The sequence below is a fragment of the Cervus elaphus genome, chromosome 9, assembly GCF_910594005.1.
Source record: "Cervus elaphus chromosome 9, mCerEla1.1, whole genome shotgun sequence".
Classification (NCBI taxonomy): domain Eukaryota; kingdom Metazoa; phylum Chordata; class Mammalia; order Artiodactyla; family Cervidae; genus Cervus; species Cervus elaphus.
Genome location: NC_057823.1, coordinates 21712562 through 21730656, shown reverse-complemented (window position 1 = coordinate 21730656; position 18095 = coordinate 21712562). Strand labels below are relative to the sequence as shown.

Here is an 18095-nt window from a genome sequence, read left to right as displayed (position 1 = left end):
AATTCTAGAATGTTTTCATCACTCCAGAAGGAAACTCCGTACCTGTTAAACAGTCCCTGTCCATTCCCCCCTCTTCCTTGGCAAGCATGAACCCACTCTGTGTCTCTCTGGATCAGGCTCTTCTGGATGTTTCCCATCCGTGTAATCACAGAGTCCCCCAGCAGATCTGTCTGTCTGTGGATTTGCCTGTTGAGTGCTCTATATAAAGAGAATCACACCCTGCGTGGCCTTTGGTGTCTGGCTTCTCTCTCTTGAGCCTCGTGTTCTCAGAGAATCTGTGTTGTAGTGAGTGTCAGTGCTTCTCTGCTTTCCTGGCTACGTAATGTTCCACTGTACAAACAGACCACATTTTGTTTATCTGCTCACGCATTGATGAACATTTGGGCTGTTTCCACTTCGTTTGGCTATTGTGAATAATGCCTGCGACACATCATACATTCATGTGCAAGTTTTTGTGTGGACACAAGTTTGATTTCTCTTGGGTAGACACCTAGGAGTGGAATTGCCGGGTCAGATGGAAACTGTGTTTGAGGCTTTAAGAAACTGCCAAATTGTCTTCCTGAGCGGCTGCACCCCGGTCCAGTCCTACCAGCCATAGACGAGGGTTCCAGTGTGGTTTGGTGTTTTAAATCTGAATTAGGTTGGGGACCATGATCATTTTGGTTTATTCCCAGACACTCTGCCTCTTTACCCTGAGGTCAGCTCCTGTCCACCCAGGTGGACCAGCCAGGGAGCTGCTGGAGGGACGGGACCCTGGGTCCCAGGCATAGCCCTCCAGGCGGCTCTGAGTCGTCTTTGTTTTTTAAGAAGTGACACGTAAGTGTTGTCAGTAGAGACAGAAGCCTGTGTGAATTACATGTTTACCCAGGTCCTGCCCCCCAGAGAGACCCCTTCTTGGTGTCGACTGTCTGGTTATCACTCTGTGTCGGTAGACATCTTTCTAGCTCATCAACTCCACGTTCCTTCATTTTGTGTGAGTGGGTATGATTTTCTTACTGCTGCTTCTCTCTCTCTCTCTTTTTTTTTTTTTTAATAATTTTTTGGTTGCATCTCGAGGTATGTGTGATTTTAGTTCCCTGCAGGATGGAAACTGCACCGCCTGCACTGGAAGCGCAGTCTTAACCACTGGACCACCAGGGAAGTCCCACTGCTTCTCCTCTTAACTTGCACTGAGATTATTCGATTTTTCTCTCTAACACTGCGGTGAACACCTTGGCTGCTGTCTCCTCGAGGCAGACTCCATGAGCATTGTTGCTCAGGCTCCTTTTCCGTCTTGGACAGTGTTTCTCAGTTGTCCCCAGAAAGCTCGGCTGCATGGACACTCCTGCAACAGCTGGGGGCTCTCGTCATCCTGGTGACAGCCCCTGCTTTTGTCCCTCCTAATCTGTCACCTCCTAGTCAAGCTGTTTTAGAGTTGCCAGTTCATAGCCATCACCCACATATTAAATTGGGGTATTTGTTTTTTGACTTATAACAGGGATGTTCAGCCTCAGCACTGTCAATACGTCTAAGCCGGATCCTTCTGTGGGGGCTGCCCTGGGCACGAGGGGGTGTTGAGCAGCGTCCCTGATCCCCACCTCCTCCATACCAGGAGCCTCTTCCCTCCCCCCGTCGTAACAACCACAGATGTCCCTGGATGTCACCAATGTCCCCTGGGGACAGTCGCCTCTGGCTGAGAACCAGTGTTCTGTTATAACCCTTTCTATATTAGGGCTATTAGTGTCTTTTGTGTTATACACTTTTTGTCAGTTTCTCATTTCTTGTCCAACTTTATTTTTGATGTGTTGTTACATAGAATATTTTAAAGTTTATTGCCAAATTTGTCCTTTCCTTTAAAGCGCCTGGTCTTGTGACCAGCCCAGAGAGGTCTTCCCTTCCTTAAGATTACCACAACATTAGTCTACTTTTTTTCTCCTCCATTTTTCCAGTTTTAGAAGGATCCGGTCTGGAGGCACCAGCTGGGGCCTGAGCTGCGTATTTTTCCATGTGGCTCCTGGCTGGGCTGGTCTGTGTGAGCTGATGAGGCTCACTGTTAGGACTGGGATCCTGAGCTGGCTCCTCTGGCGCTGGCTGTGTGATGCCAGCTGCCCCGTGCCTCAGCTTGCTCATCTGTGAAACGGGCAGTGACAGCAGTACCTGCTTCCGAGGATCTTGGGGGCTGCTTGGACGTGCCTGGTGCTTAGAGCTGGCCTGCACCTGGTGACTTGGGTCCCCATCGTTGGCCTTTTCATCTGTCCTGGTCATCCCTGACCCTAGAGGGAGCTCCGAGGGAAGCCCCAGGCAAACTCTAGAAGGACAGTGATGTTCAGGAGGTCAGGGGGCCCATCCAGGGTCCCCGCCTGGGGCCATGGATGATGGGCAGGGGCCTCTCTGGGCATGGAATGTGTGTACACATTCATCCTCCAGCCTCACCCCGCGCCTACACAGGTGCCCACAAGATTAGAGGCACATTTGCAGAGAAATAGAAAGATGATTCTCTTAACGATTACTTTTTTAAGTGGTTAGTCATGGAGTGTCTAAGACCTACACACACAAATAGAGAATGGGCTGGTGTTGAGCGTCTGCCAGGTGTGGCCTTCTGGCCAGGCAGGCTTGCCGGGGCGCCCCCTCCCAGGGCACTGGCATCCGCCCCTCTCTCTGTGTGGTGCCTGGCCCTTGCCCGGGCTCTGGGCCAGGGGGACAGGTGGCCTTCACCCAGGCTGCCTCCCTGACCCCCCGAGCCCAGTGAAGATGTAGGTGGGCCGGTAGGCCGTGTTCTTGTCCACGACGTTCCGAAAGCAGGTGCTGGCAGCCTCCGGGGCTCGCTGGCCTTTCGCCCACATGCTTCCTTTTATTTTTATCTTTCCAAGCCAAGTGCTTTCTTTCTCTTTCTCTTTCTTTTTTTTGAATCAAATTATTTGGGGATGTGATTTCAGTTTTCCAGAAAAGTCACAAGAATGGCACAAAGAATTCCCAGATGCCTTTCACCCTGTTCTCTAGTTCTCTACGAGTTCGCCTTTCAATTTGTTGGCTATTATTCCTTTTTTTTTTTTTTTTTGGTCTCTCTCTCTGCACCTTTTTTCCTGAACTGTTCCAGATACACATCTCTTTACCTCCAAACACTTCAATGTTCATTTCTTCTGAACAAGGGATGCTCTTAATCACATCATCAAAATCAGAAAGTGAATTCTCAGAGGAGAGTCTGGGTTCACACACTGCATTCATCTGTCACGTTGCTTTCATTTCTGCTCATCCGGGTCAGTTTCCGCGTCTGCCCTTCAAGCTCATGGCTTGGGCGTCGGGAGAATTCAGGCCTGCTGTCCTGTGGCGCGTTGCATGCTGTGGCTGTGTCTGGCGGTTCCCACGTCTGTCAGGAATGTCCCGGAAGCAGTATGGAGTCCTTGGTGCCTGGAGCCCACTTCTGTTGACATCAGCCTGGCCCAATAGGGTAAGGGTGTGTCTGCCAGGTTTCCCCACCCTGAAGTCACAATTTTATCATTTATAATTGATAAGTTTCTTGCGGCAGGTCGTTGGGGACCGTGTAAACATGCTGTTGTTCCCCAGACAATCACTGTTTGTTTGGGTAGCCATCATTAATTCTTTTTTTAAAAAATTAATTAATTAATTGGGCTGCGCTGGGTCTTAGTTGGTCTTAGTTGTGGTATGTGGGATCAGGTTCCCTGATGGGGGATCGAACCTGAGCCCCCTGCATTGAGAGGGCGGAGTCTTAGCCACTGGACCACCAGGGAAGTTGCAGTCATAGTTGATTCTTGCAAAGTAGGGGATCGTGTCATTTCACCACTTCCTTCTGCACTTGTTAGTCGGCTTTCTCCTGGGAAGAGCAGCTGTCTCTTCATCCGCACTTGTTTGTTGGCATCAGCGAGGCCGTGTGCATCCTCACCTGACTCTGGGTTGTAACCCACGGCTGGGTTTGGTTTCGGTTATTCCAGTGGTCCCAGATCCACCCGGGGCGGGACTCATCACCTTGTGGCTCCTTGTGTCCTTCTGGCAGGTGCCCACAGCCTCTGGGCACTTACTGCCCTGCTTTGGGGCCTTAGCTCCGGGCTTGAGCGCTTCTCCAAGGAGCCCTGGTTCTTGTTGATGGTGCATTTAGAAACCAAGACCTGGGTATTTAGGGTGCTCACTGCCAAAGGGGTGTCTCTGCTTCAGGGCCTTCTCGCCTGGGAAATACATGTGTAAATAAATATACACATGCATATTGTATCTGTGTATGTATACCACACAGACACTACATCCATTTCTGCTTTGGCACACACACACTAGTGCCCATGGGTTCACGCCGACACCTGCACTTCCAGCCGTCCGTGCGGGCTGCGTGCCAATCTCCCCTTTCCTGTTCTGTAACCTCTGACTCTGTCCCTGAGAACCCTGCGTCTCCCACAGTAAAAGAAGGCTCTGGAGTAAGTCAGTATTTATCTTGATCTCCAAGGCATATAGCTCAGAAGCCATGCTTAAAAGCCACATGGGCTCATTATTCCTTTTCCTCATCCTTGTGGTTGTGTTAATTTACTTGAAATTTGGTTTGGTTTGCTTCTGTTTGTATTTCATTGTAGGATACCTGTCCATCCCAGTTCTTGTTGATTTCATTCATTCCCTCTTACATTCAGTATGTGGGACATAGCATGGTTCAAGGTCAGAACTGTGCAGAAAGGTGTCTGGAGAGATGTCAGCCGCTCCTCCCCCCCCCCCCCCCCCCCCACCAGGAACCATCTCATTAGCTTATGTCTCAGAAGAGCAGACTTTTTTTTTTTTTGGCTATGCAGCATGGCTTGTGGGATCTTAGTTCTCTGACCAGGGATTGAACCCACTCCCTCAGCAGTGGATGCGCAGAGTCCTAACCATTGAACATCCAGGGAAGTCCCATGTATGTTTTTTCATTCATGAAAAGTGCCACAATGGGTTCTCTGGTTCAGAAGATAAGCACAGGTGTTAGCATCCGCCAGGGTCCCTCCCAGGAGGGCTGATGGGTTTGTTCCTCCCGCAGCACTGAGAGGATCTGGGCCCTCAGCCTCACCAGCAGGGGCCTCTGTTCTGTTTAGAACAGACCTGCTGTCCTGCGCCGTCAGTATCAGGGTCTCTGTGTAGTTTCAATTGGCATTTCCAAAAATGAGGAGTGAGGTTGAGCATCACCTAATGTGTGAAAAGCCAGTTTGATATCTTTTCTGTGAATACTCTGTTGATGCTTTTCACCCACTTTTCAGTTGGATTTGTGCCCTTTCCCCCTAATTTTGTAAATTTAGTAATAATATGTCTTAGGGAGCCCTTTGTAGCATGTGTTACAAACATGTAATCTCAGTTTCCTGGGTGCATTTTGGCTTTTTAATGGTGGTTTAAATTTTTTTTGAGATAGTCAAATTTACAAATCTTTTGTTTTTTCTTTTGGCTGCACTGAGTGGCATGTGGGATCTTAGGTCCCTGACCAGGGATCGAACTCGTGCCCCCTGCATTGGAAGTTCAGTCTTAACCATTGGACTGCCAGGAAGGCACCTGAATCTTTTCTTCTATTGCCTCTGGATTTTGCGCTGTCGTTGGAAAGCCTTTTCCTCCGTGAGGTTTCCTCCGTGTTTTCTGTCAGTGCTTGTGTGGATCCTCATTCCTCGTGAGTTCCTTGTGGACCTGACTTGATCTTTTTCCCAGTGGTGGCCCCCGTCCCAGCCCCATTGTTTAAGTTCCGTCCTTCCCCAGTGCTTTGAGATGCCACCCTGCCTCCCCAGCCCCCGGAGGCGGTCACCCTCTGGAAAGCGGTGTGCACGCACCCCTGTCTGCGGCATGCAGCACACATGCTTTGGGCCCCTCGGGACTTGGTGGGTCACTTCCGTGTGTTTCAGGCCCACGAAATCCAGGCCTGCTGCTCGCTCAGAAGTCTGTTTCTTAACACCCTCCCCACCCCTAGTCACCAGGCCCTTGAGCTCCCAGCCCTGCAGGGGCCGGTCCTGCAGAGGAACCAGGGTGGACAGGGAGGCCGTGTGTCCAGGTCATGAAAGCCTGAGGGCAGCCTGCTGGAAGGGGGTGGGGGTATTTTTTTTCCAAAAAGGAGATGTTGCCAGACTGCCCTTGGGAGAGGTCCTGGGGGCCTGTCATTGGATCTGCCTTCCTGGTCCTGCTGAGGCTCCTAGGTGACGTGGCCCAGGACAGCTGCCATTTATGAGGGTGTACCGTGTGCCAGGGTTCTCGGGTGCCTCTGTCTGTGGTCAACACCACAAGCAGGCCGTGGTGCCCCACTTGAGAGACGAAGAGCCTGAAGCACAGGGATTCAGAACTTGCTCCAGGTCGTGTGATGGGTTGGGACCAGGCCTCTGGGGATCTGTGCTGGTCCCCAGAGCCCTGCTGTGGTCTCTAGAGAGTAGAGAAGGATGCACCGCGGGAAGTGCGATTGTGAAACTGTGTGTAAAGCTCTGCCACGTGAGAGTGGGCTCCAGAGGCCGCCTCTGGGGTGTAGCTTCTTTTTGTCCTCGGCTCCATTGCTGCACCATCTAGCGTCTTCTCAGGTCCTTGTTTACTGCTTGTAGATCTTCCAGGAAGTGTCCATTTAAGTCCTTTACCCACTTATGAATCAGACTTTGTCTTTGTTGTTGTTGAACTGTAACAGTGCTTTATATATTTTGGATGCAAGTTCCTTTTGAGATCTAAGGTTTGCAGATATCTTCACCTCTCCTGTGGGTTGTCTTCACCTTCTTGATTATGTCCTTTGAAGCACAAAGTCAGTTTGTTAATTTTTTTCTTTAGTCACTTGTGCTTTTGCTGTTATATCTAGACACCATTGTCTAATCCCAGGTCACAAAGATTAATTCATGTATTTTCTTCTCAGTTTTCATGCTAACATTTAAACCTGTGAGTTAATTTTGAGTTAGTTTCTGTCTGTGGTGTGAGGTAGGGGTCCAGCTTCATTCTTTGGCATGTGGACATCCAGTTGTCCCAACACCATCGTGGAAAAGACTGCTCTTCACCCCTTGGACAGTCTTGGCAACCTCATTGAAAACCAGCTAACTTGACATGTTTATTTTTGGACTGTCCACTCTCGTCCACTGAGTGCTCTGTCCATCCTGAGGCCGGTACCACATTGTTTTAATCACTGTGGCTTTGTCGCCCCAAGTTATTTTATTTTATCATTAATTTATTTGGCTGCCCAGGGTCTTAATTGCAGCAGGCGGGATCTTTGATCTGTGTTGTGGCATGCAGGATCTTTAGTTGCAACATGTGGAATCCAGTTCCCTGACCAGGGATTGAACCCCGGCCCCCTGCTTTGGGAGTGTGGAGTCTTAGCCCACTGGACTACCAGGGAAGTCCCCCAAATTATTTTATATCTAGTCTCAGGGATGGATGTTAAAGAGAAACGATACAGTTCTTATGCCTCCAGGTGATGAAATCAGAGTTTCCCTAGTGGGGATCCAGACAACCCAGGGGACCCACCTCCTCTCTGAGCCATCACCACTTCCACAGGGGCATTTTGTTGTCCATAAGGACACAGGATCTGGTGAGATATCTGTGCAAGGGAGGCTCTTCTCCCAGGACGTGAAGGCTGATGAAAACGCTAGCTTTTTAGGTCTGTCAAACAGGAAGCACTGGGAACTCGTGTTCAGCAGGTTGGGTCTTTAATCGGCCCTGAAACCGGACTGCAGGCTGGTGTCAGCTGGCTTCTGCTTTTCTTAGAGGTTTGGATCTTTTGACAGCCAGGCTCTCCTCTTCCAGCTAAGACCCGCTGTGCAGTGAGCTTCAGAGGAAGGAAATAGAGGTGGTTATGTTTTTAAAGTTTTTTTGTGTGTGTGCTTTTGATACTTTATTTTGAAATGATTTGAGAGGCATTGAAATGTTACAAAGAAAGCAGGGGGAGTTCCCTGTGTTCCTTTCAGCCTTGCTTCCTGGATGCCAACACCTGATGGGACTGCAGAAGGATGCCCGGAAGGAGTGATAACAACAACTTCAGATTTGATTAGGGTCCCAGTGCTTGACCCTTGACCTCATTTCTGCTCAGTGAAGGCGTCAGGCTCCTTAGACTCCTCAGGGCCAAGGCTGTTTCTCGGTCTGCTTGTCTCTCATGACCTTGACACTTCTGCAGAGCGCTGCTTGGGGGTTTTGTAGCACCCCTCACCTTGGCTTGGTTTCTCACGGTTACACAGAAGTTGTGCATTTGCGGGAGGCTGCCCGGGGGTGACGTGTTGATGTGTCTCCTTGCCTGTGGGGTCAACCTTCACCCTTCGGATAAGGTGGCCCTGGCTGGGATTCTCTGATGTGAAGTTTCAGGTTTTCCCGCTGGGACCTCGAGACAGCGCACCTATTTCTTATCAAATATTTGCATGTCGATTTCCGCGTCCACTGTGGATTTTCCTGGCAGCAGTGGGTCACTGTGTGGCTCTCACGGTGCATTGCATTTATGTTGCCTGCATTGCTTCTGCATTTATGAACTAGAACACTTTTTTTTTTCCTTTGATATTTATTGACTTGACTGTGCCAGGTCTTAGTTGCAGCCCTTGAGATTTTCAATTGTCCTTGTGGCGTGAAGGATCTTTAGTTGCGGCTTGTGGGATCTAGTTCCCTGACCAAGGATCAAACCCAGCCCACCTGCATTGGGAGCCTAGAGTCTTAGCCACTGGACCACCAGGGAAGTTCCTATGAAGTAGAATTCTTCTGTAGAGGACAGCTGTCCCTTCTTCCCCTTTGCATTACATTTTGAATTTCATACCTAAGGATGGGCGTGTGTTTACAGTATCCTGTGGGTTATAGTCCAGGATGCTAGCTGTTCATCTTGTCCTCATTTTTGTTATTGGGGACCCCCATCTTTTAGGAGTGTTTGCACCCTCCCTGCCCCCACAAGGTGCTCCAGCTCACCTTGTATTGTCCCTGCCCCCGCCTTGCACTTGATGGTCTCTTCAGGAAGCCCTGGTTCCTGCTGTAGGGGAGGGTGTTTAAAAGCCGACATCCAGGTGCTGATATGGGTGGCATGACTTCCCGGGCCCTTGGGTCCACACAGCCTGGAACTGTGAATGTGCATCCCTGCACAGGGGACATCTGTGCTTATTTCTGTATTTTCTATGTATATTTTTCAAAAGCCCTTGAGTTCATGCTGCTTTGATGATGGAGGCTCCGGGTGGCCTCCTTGCCCCGTGATGGGCGCACAGAGCCCCTGCAGGCCAGGCTGAGTGACAGGAAGCTCCAGACCCCTTTTGAGAGCTTCTCAGGGCTCATGGCCAAGGGCAGAGCAGGCTGAATTGGGCCCTGAGCCCTCCTGGGTCAGGTAACACACAGACGCAGGCTTCCTGCCTTTCTGGGCAACAGATGCTGGTCAGTTCGTCATCTTTCAGACCCTGGGCCCAGCTCCAAGGTCACGTGGGTGGCGTGGGTGGCTCCACCTGAGGGCCAGCCCTGGGTGGCCCAGGGCTGGTATAGGACCAGGGGCCAAGGTACCCCTGTGGGGTCTCCAGAGATGCCAGCAGTCGGTGGCAGTTCCGGTGCCCCAGCACGTGGGGACAGCTGGCTCGTCCCTTGTTCTGCCGCTTCTTCCCTGCCCCACCTGCCTGCCCTGTGCGGAGGGCGGAGGAGGAGGTGAAGGAGGAGTCACCAGCATCTGGGGCTTTGGCAGGTGGCTCCAACAGCGACATCATCTGATCGCCGCATGGCGCTTTTTAAAGGAGAAATGGTCAGACTGCGCCTCTTTGAGGTGATGGTGTCTGAGGCCTGGGGTCACTGCCTAGCCTGTCACCTTGCTGCCTACCCCCGCCTACCAGACACCCTCGTCTGCCTGGAGTTCTGTCTTCAGCACAGGCTTTCCGGCCCTGCCAGCTTGTACAGCGGGAGACACCAGGTCTTTCTGTTCTCTTTTCCTTAAAAAAAAAAAATTACTTAGACTTTAATTTTTAAACAGTTATAGATTTGTAGAGAAATTGAGGCTGGTAGGGCAAGTTCCCTGTACCCTGACCCCAACACCCAGTCTCTAGTTACTGTGTATTACGTGAGGTGAGTGCGTTTTTTGCAATCCATGAACCTTATGGAGACTTTCTTGTTGACTAGGGTCCTGCTTCATCCAGCTTGCCCCATGTCTCCCTGGTGTCCTCTTCTGTCCCAGGACCCTGATCAGGACCCCTGTGATGTTCAGACATCCCATCTCCTCAGGCTCCTCTGGGCTCTGGTAGTCCTCAGACTTTCTTTGTTGTTAATGCCCTTGACAGCTTTGAGGAGGACTGGGGTGGGAGACTTCCCTCTGTGGGAGTTTGGTGTTTTTCTCATGGTGACACTGGGGCGCTGGGTGTGGGGAGGGGGTGAGGGGCCATCTCATCCATCATCTTGGGGTGACTGCCATCAGCATGACTCTTCCCTGCTGGTGTTGACCTGGGTCCCTGGGCTGAGGTCATGCTGGTCAGGTGTCTCCACTGTAGAGTCATGCCTCCCCTCTTCCCATGCTGTCCCCTTTGGAAGGAGGTCACTGTGCCCAGCTGACACTTAAGCCCCCTCTGATTCCTTAGCCCTGGCTCCCCTTTGCCAGGTTGGCTGTGGCCCTGATGGTGACAGGCTGGCCACGGTGTCCTCAGCCCTTGTGGGAGCAAGAGAGCCTCGCCCTGCGTGGACAGAGGTCTGGGTGGACAGAGGCCTTGCCTTGCCTGTGGCCGGAGAACTGAGCCTTGACCTCAGCCCCAGAGCTTCCAGCCTCCTCTCCTGGGGTCAATGCTGTCATCCCCCAGAGCATGACGGCAGGAGGACCCATGGTCTCGGTGACCTTGCAGCCATGGGTGGCAACGGACTGGGGTCTGTCCAGCCGAGGACCACAGGCTCAGGCGGTCTCTGCCTAACTGCCAACATGCTGCCGGGTCGTCATTGTCCTCTGGGGAGAGTGAGTGCCAAGAGGCAGTGACAAGTGACAGGGGAGACACATGGTCCATTAGACATGAGTGAGGGGGGGTACCTGTGGGCATTGGGAGTGAAAGGGCCCCCTCCTCTGTTGTCAGGGGGATGCGTGTGGAAGCTGCCGGGTCAGATTCTCTTTGCTACTGTAACAAACGACCACGGACACAGTGGCCTAACACAGCGTGAGTCTGTCATCTCACTTCCCTGGAGGCCGGAAGTCTGACCCGGGTCTCACTGGGTTGGGACCAAGGCCTAGGCAGGGCTGGATTCCTCCTGGAGGCCCCAGGGGTGAATCTGTTGCTCTCCATTTCCAGCTTCTAGAGGCGCCATGTTCTCGGCTGGTGGGCTCTTGTCTTCAGAGCGCATCGCTCTGACCTCTGCTGACTCTGACCTTCTTACCTCCCTCTCCGAGGGACCCTTGGGTGACATTGGGCCCCCTGATAACCCAGGAGCATCTGCCATGTCAAGATGCTTAGTCCTGTCTGCGGTCTGTTGCCACCGAAGAGAGCATAGTCACAGCTCCCAGGGACCAGGTTGGGAATGTGCCGGGGGCCATAGTTCCGCCAGGCACAGCCGCGTGGGGGCGGGGAGGGGGATGCCAGAGTAATCGAATCTCCAGACACCAGCTCTTGTTGCTGGCGGGGCAGGTGGCAGCCGGGCAAGTGGGAGAGGCCAGGGAGCCCTTGGGATCTCACATTGCCATGGGTGGCTTAGCAGGTTCAGAGGTGGCGGCAAGCACCCGAGGCTGGTAATTCCACAGCTTGGTGTGGCCTTTCAGCCCTGGAGGTGGGACCTGTTAGAAGGCAGTTAAATCAGGACTTCCCTGGTAGGCCAGTGGTTAAGACTCCACACTTCCAGTGCAGGGGGCACAGGTTCAATCCCTGGTGAGGGAACTAAGATTCTACATGCCTTGTGGCTCAACCAAAAAAAAAAATGTACAGAAGACCATGACATCAATTTAGTGGGTTGTGCCCAATAATTTTAGTAACCCAATTAAAATAAGAAAATGTCAACAGGCATTGTCTATTGAAATGGTGTTTGTGGGACTCATGCTATTTAAAGCTACCGCTGAGTTGGGGAAGGTACGGGGGACCTAGTTCCATGCAGCCAGGACCCCAGGACCCTAGGACCTAGCTGCCCAGCCCAGAAGGTCAGCCTCCAGTGACCTGTCCAGCCTTGAGCAACATGTGAGACATCACTGTTGCAGGGAGGATCTGGCAGCCCCCAAGCCCAGGTGTCTGGAAAGTGGGGGTGGGGAGGCTGGACTGTTGGGGGCCCTGGGGCCACACCCCGTGTTTGGAATCTTGATCCGGGGTCCATTCAGCAAATGTCCCTGAGCCCAGCTGTGAGTGCCATGGTTGGGATCCTGTGCTCCGTGAGGGTCTCAGCTACACATGGCTGCCCCTGGGGGTGTAGATGGCAGTCACTGCGTGGCAGGTCCCGTCCGACTGTCTTCCTTCAGGGGCACCTTCCCTGCCTGCGGGGTTCCCGAGGAGGCAGGACTTTGTGTACATCTCCCAGGAGTGTCTGTACCCTAAGGCTTCCAGAAACTTCTTGGGTCTGATGTGATTGTTCACGGAGACCCTTGCTTCCTCAGCTGATATTTAGGAGCTGAGTGTAGACTGGGCCGTTTTCGGGAGGCATAGTGGGGAAGGTGCTCATGGTTGTGGATTTTCATGTCCTTGGAAACATCTGAACAGAGGCAGGCATGCCTGGGCTACATGCAGCTGCGAGGTTCATAATTTGGAGTTAAGATCCAGCAGCTATCAGTTTCGTTCACCGTGCTTTTATTCTGTGCGTTTTAGAAACCATCGCCATTGCTGAAACCCAGCAGAAACCCTAAGAGAAGCCACTTACTGGACTGTTGTTCTCTGCGGCCTCACTCCCCACGACCGACCAGGAACCGTGAAGTAAGTGGTGTGTGGTTCTGTCCCCAGGGCTGCTGGTGGAGAAGGTGGCCCTGTTTAGTTCTGAGTTCCTGGGGTGTCCAGGGACCTGATGCCCCAAGAGGAGCCCGGACCCCTCAAGGTGGTTCTGCTGGGTGAGTCTGTTCTCCTGTGGGCTCCATGTCTGCACATTGGCCCCTCGCTTCTAGAAGCCCTGAGAAGCCTCGTGCGTTTCGGGGGCACCACCAGGCTCGCTCCGGATGAGCAGCCCTGTCTGCGTCGTGTCCCTGGGTGGGACGCCATGTCTGGCTTCACCAAGGGGCATATTCACCCCACCCCAGTCATGGGGAGGGGAGGGTCTCTAAAAATGAAGGATTATTTTTTGAATGCTTTGAAAAGAATCCTGCAGCCCAGCTGCTTCTGAGTTTCAGCTCCAGGGTTTCCACCTTCTCCCGGACTTTTCTAATTAACCAGGGACAGAGGGTTCACAGAGGGTGGCCTCTGAAGGTAGCCCAAGGGGATCACTAGTGATAGGAGAGGGTACAGCCTGAGCGTCTCTGATCAGCACCCATGGGTGGGGAAGGATTCAGGGTGGGACGAGTGGCCCCATGCTCCAGGCCACAGTGAGGAAGGCTCGTGTTCAGTGTTGACCTTATCTGGAGGCTCCTACCAAGGCCTTGTGGCTGATGAGGGCCTAGCATGGACTAGAACGTGGCCTTGTGTGTTCTACCATGATTTAGGAACCCAGGAGTTGGGCTGTGGAGCTCGGGTTCCCCTCTCCCTGGGGTGGCGTGCAGGTTTTGCTCCTTAGAGGGTAGCTGTCAGGCCTCTGAGTCTGGGGTATGGCCTGAGGACTCCTTGGCCCACTGTCCTTGTAAATAAGGTTTTATTGGTGTGTAGCTGCATCTGTTCATTGATGTCTCCCTTCTCACAGTGGTGGGATTGAGTGGTGCCCAAGGGGCTCTGTGGGCAGCCTCATGATGGGCACATCCTTTTCAGAGGGTCATGACAAGGAGAACTTTTTTTTTTCAAAGTTCAAACAGATACTGAAGATCAGGAGCAGAAGGTGGTCTTAGTCCAAGTTTTTTGGTGGAGAAATGAGATAAATGTTTCTTGTTTGCTCCTGTCATTTTGAGCAAAGGCCCTGACCCTAGGGTACATGTGACTGTTGATTCACTTGCCGCCTGCAGTTTGGCAGGGGGGTACTTAAGTGGAAAGACTGGGTGTTGAACCAGGACACCCTTATTGCCTGAGTTGCCCGAGGTTGTGACCACGACCACGCCTTTCATGGGGCTTTGCCCCACGTGGCTTATTGAGGTTTCTGTGGGCCAGTGCTGCTGGCCCTGCAGCATCATCCGAGTGTGTCGGTCTGACCCTCGCTGTTCCCGGGTGGTACGTGCTTGCTCTCGGATCAGCCAAGGGGCTCTGGGAATGTGGAGGACGGGCTGGACCTGGGGATAGAGCTCCAGGGCGGGACCTCTGCCTGCGGTGTTACACAGCCCAGCTTACAGCTCACACCTCCTGACTCCTCCCCACAGCTCAGCCAAGTGGCAGGGGGACTGATGAGGCGACACCCTTGTACCTGTGAGTCCGCCTGCAGGAGCCTGGCTCCGACGTGAAGATGCAGGCCAAGGTCACCCGGAGGGGAGTGGCTAGAAGCAGCTCCCAGGGCTTTCTGGGGCCTCAGGCTGTGCCTGTGAGTCAGCTCTGCAGCCAGAGAGAGACTCGAGGCCCTGTGCCTGGGGTGCTGTCCGTGTCTGCGTGGTGGGAGGACAGAGGGGGTCGGGGGGTGGCATTGCAGACCGCTGAGTATTGCTTGGTCTTCTTCCTGGTTTTCTAGAAACTTCTGTCTGAACGAGTGGGCACAGGTGCTTGACCTTGCAGGCCACCCCTCACAGCCGCAGTCCCAGGTGGCAGGGGCGTGGTGACTATTACTTATTTCTTTCTGGGATGGATTTTTTTTTAAATATTCTTTTTAAAAAATTTATTTTTGGCCCCGCTGGGTCTTGGTTGCTGAGTGCATGGTTTTCTCCAGTTGCAGCGAGCAGGGGATACACTTTGATGCAGAGCGTGGGCTTCACATTGCGGAGCACAGAGCGTGGGCGCATGGACTTAAGTAGTTGCGTCTCATGGGGCTTAGTTGTCCAGAGGCATGTGGAATCTTCCAGGACCAGGGATCCAACCCGTGTTGCCTGCATCACGAGGCAGATTCTTAACCACTGACCTACCAGGGAAGCCCTATGTGATGGATTTTTCTTGTGTTTGAGGGAGGTGGAATAGTGCCCCCCAAGATGCCCAGGCCCTAATCATGGGACCTGTGAAGATGCTTCCTGACATAGCGAGAGGATCTCACCGGCTGGGACGACGTTAAAGATCAGGAGATGGGTGCTCAGCCCAGGTTATCTGAGCTGTCTGATGTCATCACAGGAGTCCTTCTAAGAGGGAGATGGGTTCAGAGAAGGAGACCTGGTGATGGAGGCAGAGGTCAGGGAAAAGAGTCTGAGAGACGGGAGATGCTGCACTGCTGGCTGTGAGGATGGAGGGAGGGGCCCGAGCCAGGGAGGTGGTACCTCTAGAAGCTGGGAGAGTCAGGAGCCCCCCAGAAGACACACAGCTCATGAGAGATCCGCACAGGACTCCTGGCCCTCACAACTCAGGGGGAAATTTGCGCTGTTGGAGCCCCTAGGTTTGTGGAGATTGTTTGGTAGCTGACAGGAATGCATGCACAGAGCTGTGGGTCATTCTTCCTTTGTGCCTTTCAGTCTTGGCGTTGTTCAGGTAAATGTCAGGATGGACCCAACCTGGTGCTCGGGGCCCCGCCCCCACCCTGTGCCCACACAAGCCCGGTCTGGCCTCGGCCTCCCACCTTCCTGCCTCTGGGCTCTGCTCGCCTTGTCCATCTCACTCCTGTAGCAGGGTCAGTCCAGTTCCATGGGGTGGACTCAGGTTGAAGCTGTGTCCTCGCATCCTCTGAGGGGCCCCTGGCGCCTGTGCTCCCCCGTCTTAGTGCTCCTGCTGTGTGGAGGGGGCACCCTGAGCCCCCGATCCAGCTGCACAGGCCAGGGAGCAGAGGGGGCAAAGGTTTCTCTGACATGGGCTGGGGATGTGGAAGGGCAGCAGGTAGTGGCCCCGAGTGCCCCCTGGACTTCAGGCTCTGTGTGATCAGGGAGCACACCCAGGGTGCAAGGACCCCGGGTGGACTTCAGGCTCCGTGTGATCAGGGAGAGTGCCTGGTGTGCAGGGAACCTGGGTGGACTTCAGGCTCCATGTGATCAGGGAGAGTGCCTGGTGTGCAGGGAACCTGGGTGGACTTCAGGCTCCGTGTGATCAGGGAGAGTGCCTGGTGTGCAGGGAACCCGGGTGGACTTCAGGCTCTGTGTGATCAGGGAGCACGCCTGGTGTGCAGGGAACCCGGGTGGACTTCAAGCTCTGTGTGATCAGGGAGCATGCCTGGTGTGCAGGGAACCCGGGTGGACTTCAGGCTCTGTGTGATCAGGGAGCACGCCTGGTGTGCAGGGAACCCGGGTGGACTTCAGACTCTGTGTGATCAGGGAGCATGCCTGGTGTGCAGGGAACCCGGGTGGACTTCAGACTCTGTGTGATCAGGGAGCATGCCTGGTGTGCAGGGAACCCAGGTGGTAGATGGTGCTCCAGGCAGAGAAGGGTGAAGTGGGGAACTGTATGCAGTTTCGAGGGACATGTGACAGAGTGCCAGGCCCATGCGGTGGGCTGGAGAGGGGGTTGGGACAGGGCTGGGAGTATCAAGCTCTGCCTCCACAGTGGGTTTCGTCTTGACTCCTGTTGAGGGGCAGTCGTTCCTCCCGGGCCCAAGCCTGCTCGGGGCTCCCAGTTGTCGTCCCCTGTTGGGAACTGGGCTTTGGTGCAGGAGCTGAGCCAAGATGGGGGCAGACCTGGGGCTGGCCAGGAGTCCCAAGGAGGCTGGGGCTTTACCTGGCAGCAGGTGGAACAAGTAGAGGGAGGGGCCGGGGGGAGAGATCTCAGGGAGAGACACCTCAGAGAGCCCCAGAATCCTTTTCTTTTTTTTTCAGAATCCTTTTCAAAGACAGTGCACTCCTCAAGGTTTAGCTGTGTTGTGAGGTTACATTTTCTCCAGAGGACGTACCTTTCCACACACTGAGTACTATATTCTTGTCAAACCCCAGAGTTGCAGGTTCCCAACGTCCAGTTCCTGGACAACATCTGTCATCAGCCTCAGAAACCCTTAGTCCAGGGCCCACTGGGTCAGAAAGACGAGACTGTCTCCTGGGGAGGCGGCGTCCCTGCCAGTCATCTCTCGTCTGAGTCCTGGGTCTCAGATGGACAAGTGTGTGCCTGGCTGTAGGAGGCCCACCCCTTGGGGGTGTTTCTCACCCACCCTCTCCTTCCCGAGGTGCTCAGGCTCAGCGGACTCCACTGTCCCGGGCTCCTGGGGGTGCCTACCCCAGGCTGGGGTCCAGATCCAGAGAGCCTTCTGCTCCTGGGAGGGGCGGGAAAGATGCACACACATCACTGCGGTGCAGCACAAGTGGGGTGGCAACCTTCATGGGGGGCAGCCAGAGTACCCCCACGGCCCAGCCCATGAGTCCCCAAGTTTGAAGGCCACTGGGGGGAGGTACCAGCGCAGGAGGACCCCTCTGGGCTGGGCTCACTGGGACCTAGAGGGCGGGGGATCCCTTGTCAACCTGACTCAGTGGCCCCTCTTGTCAGGCGTGTCTTGGTGAGGAGGAGCCCCCAGGACGGCCGGGCAGTGCCCTTCCCGTCTGGTCCTGCTCCTCCGTCCCAGGCGGTGGGGGCTGCAGGGGGCCTGGGGGGCCTCAGGAAGGCCGAGTCACGCAGGGTCTCCTGAACACATGACTTTAAAAAGAGATGATCACTTTATTGAGAGGTGATTCACAGAGCAGACGGTTTATCCATTTAGCTTGTGTAAAACTCCCTGATTGTGGCCTGTACGGATGCTCTGCCCGTAGCCTCAGGATGAGGAATGGGGAGAGAGGGGCACGGTGGTTCCTGCTAAGGGCTTTGAGAGCCGGGGCAGGGGCGGGCGGGGGAACCCACTAAGTGTCTCTGGAGTTCACACCTCCTGTAGACACCTTCTCCATGGCTGACCCAGGGGGGTCCTCTGTCCTTCATGGAGTGAGGGGCTCAGGTTTGGGGGAGCCCTTCTGTGGGCTGAAGAGATGAGGGCTCTAGTCGCCCATCCTGCCAGGCTCCAGAGGTTTTATTTGTTTTTGCAAGTGCAGAACTTTCTTCTTTTCTTCTCCCCCATCCCAACCTCTGTTTCTCTTTTGGCGGGAGTAGCAGCTTTATTGAGATTGACTCCACCCACCAGCCAGTTCCTCCGTTTAAAACACATAATTTTGACGTGTGTGTTCA

At 53.7% G+C, this 18095-nt stretch overlaps 1 protein-coding gene across 2 annotated transcripts in view; it reads left to right on the top strand.

The window, feature by feature from the left end:
* The window catches only part of KDM4B (lysine demethylase 4B), a 116417-nt gene that overhangs the window by 15428 nt on the left and 82894 nt on the right, over positions 1-18095 (top strand). For both annotated transcript variants that reach the window (XM_043911883.1, XM_043911882.1), the window contains exon 2: positions 12642-12746. The gene's annotated coding sequence lies outside the window, so the exon portion shown is untranslated. The remainder of the gene's footprint in view (positions 1-12641; positions 12747-18095) is intronic.